Source organism: Suncus etruscus, chromosome 6 (genome assembly GCF_024139225.1).
Source record: "Suncus etruscus isolate mSunEtr1 chromosome 6, mSunEtr1.pri.cur, whole genome shotgun sequence".
NCBI lineage: Eukaryota > Metazoa > Chordata > Mammalia > Eulipotyphla > Soricidae > Suncus > Suncus etruscus.
Genome location: NC_064853.1, coordinates 106,727,657 through 106,736,077, shown reverse-complemented (window position 1 = coordinate 106,736,077; position 8,421 = coordinate 106,727,657).

Sequence of the window (8,421 nt, the reverse complement as noted above, 5' to 3'; positions counted from 1 at the left end):
CCCTTCTCCCATAATGTCTGTTTCTCCTGTAAATACAACCTATAGTTTACCTCAGGATCAGGCATGGTAAGAGATTAACAGTAACTAATAATCAATTAGAACAGTTATAATAATAGACTGCCACAAAAGCTATCGGTATGTATTCTCTCTTTCTCTTTCTCTCAAAATACCTTTTTCATACGTAATAATTTCTGACCACAGCTGTGATCATGGGCAGCCAAGACCACAGAAAGCAAAATAATAGCTGAGAGGGACTTCTATATATATATGTGTGTGTGTATATATATGTCTATATATATATATATATATATATATATAATAGAATACAGTCAAGTTGCTTACTAGTTAAAAATAAATGCCTGGGAGTCAGAGAGACAGTACAGCAGGTAAGGCGCTTGCATTGCACGCAGCTAACCTGGGTTTGATCCTCGGCATCCCATAATGGTCTCTGGAGCACTCCAGGAGTGATTTCTGAGTACAGAGCCAGAAACAAGCCTTAAGCACCACCAAGTGTGGTCCAAACACAAAACAACAACAAAAATAAATGAACATACTAGCTTCAAGCTCAAAGTACATGTCTGTTACCCCTCACCCCCAGTGTGCCAAACTGACGTCATTTGTCTCTGCATTTATTCCACCAGCCCTTTCCCTAATAAAAGACCGGGGCTTAGCATCTGCAGGTCTGCAGTTCTAGCTGTAAAAGGGACTCCGAAGGGCCCCAACTCTGATACAAGAGCTGAAGAGCCTGACCACTCACTGTTGATCACTTCCTCATTCACTAGACATGCTCTCAGTGCTGCGGTTGGAGCCTGTTCTCAGACACCCCCAAAAGGAGGAGGGAAAGTTTAGAGCCTTTATTTTAGCAAGTACCAAGGGCAACTAGGAGCTGCTGGGGGCTTAAAAACCATTACATAATAGCGATGTTTAAGAAGGACATGCAAAAAAAAAAATTTGATATTCTGACAGGGACCTCAGTTCCCCGTTTTGGACAGTGACTTCACAGAAGATGGCTGAAAGTATCTTTTTCTTTCGCTTTGTAACAAACTTGTAAGAAAATTTCAGTGTTTATATTCAATGTAAAAGAATGTATATTTATATTTTAGTGCTTATATTCAGTGCAAAGGAACTAACTGAATGCAATTCAAACCTATTGGTTTGTATTGACCTTACTAGATACAAGGACAGGGAGGACTTGATTTATTGTCAAAATCATGTTTTTGGCAAGACATAAATAGCAGAAAATTTACCATTTAACTCGTGCACTCCCATGCACTATGGAAATAAAACTACTATTATTCCTTGGAAACAGCTTGGCAATATGTACAGCAAGTCTTCATAATGTTTCTTTCTAACAATCCTTTTTTCTTTCTTTTCCCCCCAGTACCAGGATCAAACCCAGGTCTTATGCATGCAAAGTATGCACGTTACATTGAGTTATATTCTCCAAATAACTCCTTGAGTACTTTCCTGTGAGGCCTAAAACAAGAAAAGATTAAAAAAAAAAAGAAATTTGGGGTGAGTATGTGTGGATCCGGCATTAGATCATCATCACTGCAAAAAAGAAAAGGAAATTTTTATAAACTTATGTGCTTAAATACATCAGGTAAATTAGGGCACATATATTTTCTAGGCATTTGAAGTAAAGTTTTCTTTTCTTTTCTTTTCTTTTTTTTTTTGTTTTTGGGCCACACCAGGTGACACTCAGGGGTTACTCCTGGCTATGCGCTCAGAAGTGGCTCCTGGCTTGGGGGACCTTATGGGACGCCGGGGGATCGAACCGCGGTTCGTCCTAGGCTAGCGCTGGCAAAAGACATCTTACCTCTAGCACCACCGCGCTGGCCCCTAAAGTTTTCTTTTCTATAATGTTAAAAAAATAAAAGCATAATATAAAAGCATATTTATGCAATGATCTTTTTTTGTTTGTTTTTTGGGCCACACCTGGTGACACTCAGGGGTTACTCCCGGCTATGTGCTCAGAAATCATTCTTGACTCAGGGGACCATATGGGACGCCGGGGGATCGAACTGCGGTTTGTGTTAGGTCAGCCACATGCAAGACAAACACCTTACCGCTTGCGCCACGGCTCTTGCCCCTATGAAATGACCTTCACCATGTAAAATCATAGAACCAAAGAAAATTATCAAATACTAAAAATGATTATGTTTCCACATTTTCTGTATTTTTTTCCAGTGAGCATGTATTGTACTTGAAAATAAAATTAACAAACTTGGACCAAAGAGATTGCACAACAGGCTAAGTGCATGGTTTACAATGGTGGCCCAGGTATGATCTTTGGCACAGCATGGTCCCCTGAGTAGCAACGGGAGCAGAGTCTGAGTACTGCCAGGTGTGCACCAAAGCAAACAGAAAAAATAAACTATTTTATTTATATATCTTCAATCATATATAAATGTATAAAAAATAATATATAGATATAAAACATATACTTGTTATGTATGTGTTACACACATATAGATAGATAGATAGATAGACTGATAGATAGATAGATAGATAGATAGATAGATAGATAGATAGATAGATAGATAGATAGATAGATAGATAGATAGATATTTAGTGTGGCAGACAACAGAGCTTGCTCTCTTGCAAAAATGAAAGACTCACATACCCTGAAGTCCTGGGTTGGATCCCCTGAACCATATGACCTCTGAGAAACTCTCACAATAAAAAAAAAGAGATACATTTATCACTTCACCCCTTGATCTGGTATCTCCTTTCTTCAGGAGATGACTGTTGAGGGGGCAGTACCTCCCTTTGCAGAGTGACAGGACCCATGCAGCCATGCTGGTCAGCTGTGGAATCTCTGAGAAAAAGATTCTTCCACTGTTTACTTCCCAGGACTTGCCACCTATCAAGAGACCAAGGAATCATGGGATTGCTTGATCTCCCAATGTGTATAGCTAGTTCAGTACAGATGCCCCAAGGACCCAGTCCAGAGTTTTGGAATAACTAATGGCACAGGATTTTTTTTTCTGTCTTTTGTTTTGGTGGGGAGAGGGGGCTTGAGCCACCCCTGAGAGTGTTTAGGGCTTACTCCTGCATTCAGGGATCGCTCCTGGCAGGATCGGGGAACCATATGAGGTGCCAGGGATTGAACCCAGGTAGGCTGTGTGCCAGACAAGTGCCCTACACACTGTACTATCACTCTGACCTGCCACTTCAGATTTCACTCCGAAGTGCAAAGTCCTAAAGCAGTCCTGCAAGTGCTGCCAGGTGCAGCTCACAGTCCCTGCTGAATCAAGCTGTCTTCGAAGCACGCACGCCCCCTGCCCACCCCCTTGTAGAGACCATGAGTGTACCCCTGAGCTCTTACCCAGCCCCTTGTGTCTGCTAACTTTTTCAGCTCCCTCACTGGACTCTAAACTCCTCAGGACCAGGCCTTTGCATTTTTCTCTTTTCTTTTACTTTTTTAGTTTGTTTCTGAGCCACACCTGGTAGGTAATGTTCAGGGCTTGCTCCAGGCTCTGTGCCTAGGGATCACTCCTGGCTGTGCTCAGGGGACCATCTGCCCTGCTGGGGATGCAACTACTACAAGGCAAGCATCTGACCCCTGTACAGTCTCATTGGCTATTTCTTCTTTGCTTTCCTTTCTTTTTTCCCTCCCTTTTTTCTTCCTTTATTTTCTTTCTCTTCTTTGTTTTCCTATTCTTCCTTTCTTCCTTTCTTCTTTCTTTTTTCTTCTTTCTTCTTTCTTCTTCTTCTTCTTCTTCTTCTTCTTCTTCTCTCTCTCTGTCTCTCTCTCTCTGTCTCTCTCTCTCTGTCTCTCTCTCTGTCTCTCTCTCTGTCTCTCTCTCTCTCTCTCTCTCTCTCTCTCTCTCTCTCCTGGGAAATCATTGTATTGACCTGCCATATTAGTGGGGTTCTGCAAATAACTGCAGATGACAGAGAAGTACACACAGGACAAGACTGTCTCAAGCACCAGTGCACCATATGATCTGAGTACCACTGAGAGACCATGAACACAGATCTGGGGAGTACCACGAGATCCATATGAGATGCTTGGGATAGAATCTGGGTCAGCTTTGTGCAGGCAAGTGAGCAATATACTTGCTGTTGGAAGGCTCAAGCTGACATTTTGCATTCTTAAGGCTGGGAAGGAAAAAAAGCACCCTTCCCCCTCTTGCAAGACTGCTTCAAGTTTAATCAGTACCTGGGGCGGCTGTCATCTAGCCATGCTCGAAGCACAGTGACAATGATCAGGTTAGGGTTTCGAATTGTGTGATGTTAGTGGGACCGGTGATGAAAGAGTCGCTGACAGACAGTGGAAAGCGACACCATGAGAACAGCTTGGGCTATGAGGTCATTTGGTCCAACAGGTAGGCTGCTCTGTTTTCTTAGCCATGACATTCGATGCCTCGCCAGTTATTCAATAACCAGAAATGAGGTGGGTCTTACAAATTCCTGAACCTCCTTGGGGATGGAGGAGGAGGTGCCTTGCGCCTTGATCAAGGGCATCAAGAGGAGAAACCCAGCTTGGAAATCTGCCCCGGAGGGATGAGTGGAGGAAACTGAAGGGGAGAAAGAGACTCATTCAGAAGCAAGTGGCTGCTTTTCGGCAGTGGGAAGAACAATACTTCCTCCTCACCTGCATCCAGAGAATCACGCCTCCCTTCCAGTGTGGAAAGTGTCCTTCAGCTCAGACTGAGCCAATGCTCAGACACTCAGGTGGGAGGAAGCAGCCAAATCTTGGCTAATTCACTTCTCAGAAGAGAAGACCAGAGGGGTCAAAAGATGCTACAATGGATAGAGCTATTGCCTTGCAAACTCAGATGCAACTCATCCGGGTTTGATCTCCAGCACCCCATAGAACAGGAATTAATGATCCCTGAATAAAGAGCTGGGAATAAGCCTTGACCACCACCGGATGTGGCCTGAAACAAATAAACAAAAATGATGAGAGGAGACAGGGTGAGGCTTCAAAAGGCTGGAGTGTGAGCTCTGCACAGAAGAGCTAGGGTTCAACTACAGTACCTTATGGTCCCAGCCACTGAGCCTGTCTGTCTGTCTGTCTGTCTGTCTGTCTCTCTCTCTCTCTCTCTCCCCACCCCCATTCCTTACTTTGGGATCACAGTTTTAAAAGTTCTCAGGGCTTATTCCTGGCTCTGTGCTCAGGAATCACTTGTGACAATGCTCAGGGAACTGTATGTGATACTGGAGATCAAACCTGCATTTGCTGCATGCAAGGTATTATATCTCCGGCCTGAATGATCAGTTTCTTGAATTCTCTGAAAACTGTCTGTCCTCATAAGCGGGGGGGGGGGGGGGGGGGGAGGGGGTTTAACTCTCCATTCACTCCACACATACTTTGGGGCATCAATCCTGTGCATTGTGGAGTGGCTGGTGAGGCCCCTTCCTTCGCCATAGCAATGAATATGTACCCTGGGGATGCCGACAGCAATCCTGCCAGTGGCTTTCTGCAGTAGGAACCAGTGAAATTTTCAGCTCTGGAGGTGGAGAAGCAGAGCCTGACCTCACGCCTACAGGCCACATTCCCTGATTTCATGCCACAAACAAATAATTGACTCTGATGTGCTCATCACACCTCCTATTCTGAGAGCTGTACAGTCTCCTGAACCACTGTGAGCCAAGTAAAAGGTTATTCTTCAATTCCCTTTATGTATGTATTTATGTATCTATACCCCTAGCTCTGTGCTCAGGGATGACTCTCGGTAGTGCTCAGCGGACCATAAGTGGTACTGGGGATAAAATCAGGGTCAGCCATGTGCACTGCAGGCACCATCCCTCTTCAGCTTCCCATCACTAGTAGTGAATGGGCAAGATCCTTGTTTTGCAGGCAGGAAGTCTGGGTCAGTTCCTAACATTTTATGGAGCACAAAGCTGAGAGTGACCCTTGAGAACCGCTCAGTATAACTGAATAACAATCATGAAAATAAAACTTAAATGGTGAATCACACAGATATTGCCTTTTGTAGCCTGTATCAGCAGCTGTGCTAGGCACAGAAGTGCTTGATAGGTCTGCTGACTGAGTGAATGGGGAAATAAGTGGGTGAAAAATGACTGGGAGCTCTTCCCCCCTAGGAACAGAAAGTATAAAATTAGAAGGAAAGAAAAGGAGCAACATCTCTGAGCTCTTTGCCCTCTCTCCCAATAAAAGGATGTGACTAACACTGTTCTTTCTGCAGTGCTCATCCAATCCTCTTGCTGGTAATGAAAGGCCCCTGCCTCCCTCTCTGATGGCAGCAGGAAACCACAGTGGCCCTGGGGGACACCATGTGCCGTCCAGCAGCCTGGGCTTCCCTTCCGCCCTGGACAGCCACAGAGAGACGTGACGGGGAGCAGGGCAAGTGCATCTGGGCCACCTCGTGCCGGCTACCAGTGCCCAGCCTCTCCCCTCCTTTCTTTTCTCCTTTAAGCCCCTTCCGTTGATAAAAGCTGCAGCAAATTGAAATTGGCAGCTCTGAGGTCTTCAAGCCATCGGGAAAGCACTCACGATCATGTGAACCACACTCTTAAAAACTTAAAAAAAAAAATCTAATCTTGCCTCAATAAAAGCGACATCATGTCACCGTCAATTGTGGGGAAGGGGGAGGGGGCGCGGCTGAAAAGTTGCTGGCAGGGGCCCAGCAGAGTTCAGGGGTTTCCTTGGCAGAGCTGAATTCCCACGGGAAAGGTAGCCAGAGAACGCTGCTTTCAGGTGAGCTTTTGAGGTGCAAGGAGCAGGGAGGAATGATAAAGCACCCCCCCCCCCCGAATTCTCCCTGTAATCACCTCCCACCCCCTGCTTTCTCCACCCCTTCTCCCCCATGGCATGTCTGGCTGCACTCCTCCCTCTGGCTGGCTGATTCTGAGGGTGACAGAACTGTCATGACAGCTGTGAGAGAGCAGCCTCAGAGCCAACTCGGGTGGGACCCAATGTCCCAAAGCCTCCGTGTGGAGTCTGTTTGCCCCCACACTGCTGGGGCATGAGCCAAAGACAGCAGTAAGTCAGGCAGGCTGGGCAGACTCAGAGGCCCCACTGCACTGGAGCTGCCTTTGCCCAGGAAGCTGGTTCCATAGTGCCTCAGTTTCCCTTTCAGGAACAGAGGCTGGCTGTCTGCTGTGACCCTGCTCACGAGCAATTCCTGGATGAGTGGTTTCTGGGCCAGGGACATGGCTCTGAGGCTGGTGCAAGAGGCCCAGGATCAATCCCTGGTACCATGTGATCTTTCAGGCCACTACTATTTGTGACTCACCACCCGTCCCATGCCAGAAAAGAGTGACTGTCTCTGGGGCTTGGGCCAAGGGTTCACCGACGGAAGAGTCCTCTTTTATGATCTATCTTTTCATACTCTTGACATGTTTTACTTCTTGCATTTTGTTTTGTTTTGGATATAACTGTTTGTGTTCTAAGAATGCTCCCAGTGCAGTGCTTGGAGAAGATACCTTTATAGTGCTCCAAAGAGCATGACATGCTGGGTATAAAACTGGAGATCCTACATGCAAAACAAGTGCTTCGGCCCTATCAGGCATCTTTGGCCCCTATCGATGCAGGTTTAAAAGTTTTGATCACGGAGAGATAGCACAGCGGCGTTTGCCTTGCAAGCAGCCGATCTAGGACCTAAGGTGGTTGGTTTGAATCCCGGTGTCCCATATGGTCCCCCGTGCCTGCCAGGAGCTATTTCTGAGCAGACAGCCAGGAGTAACTCCTGAGCACCGCCTGGTGTGGCCCCCCCCCCAAAAAAAAAAAAAAGTTTCGATCAATGGGGCCGGAGAGATAGCATGGAGGTAAGGCATTTACCTTTCATGCAGAAGGTCATTGGTTCGAATCCCGACATCCCATATGGTCCCCCATGCCTGCCAGGAGCGAATTCTAAGCACAGAGCCAGGAAAAATCCCTGAGTACTGCCGGGTGTGACCCAAAAACCACACACAAAAAAAGTTTTGATCAAGACAGAACTCCATTAACAGCAACTAAAGCCATCAGTGAATCTTTCCCTGGCCTGACTTCTCAAACTGGATGTACCTACCTCTTCCCCTAACTTCCTGCCACACCACAGGAAATCTGGAGTTTCAGTTTTGCTGGAAGGATTAGGCAGAGGAAGAGACAGTATAATATTATTTTTATGTAAAAGAAATATGGAGGGCCAAGAGGTAGTAAAGAAGGTAAGGTGCTTGTCTTGCATGTGGACTCCATTCCTAATCCATAAACGGTCCCCAGAGTGTCAGGAGTGATTGATAAGCTCAGAGCCAGGAGTAAGCCCTGAGCACTATCAGGTGTGGCCCCACCACAAAATAAGCAAAAAAGAAATATGCTGGGGATATAGTTGATGGGCTACACATACTTTGATCCCTGACACCACATGGTCCCCACCATGTCACTTGGTGGATATAGCCCTGATGGCTTCATCACAGCTGGACCTTAGCAGCCGTGTGGCTTTGAGCCTAAGCACTAAACTTTCTAGC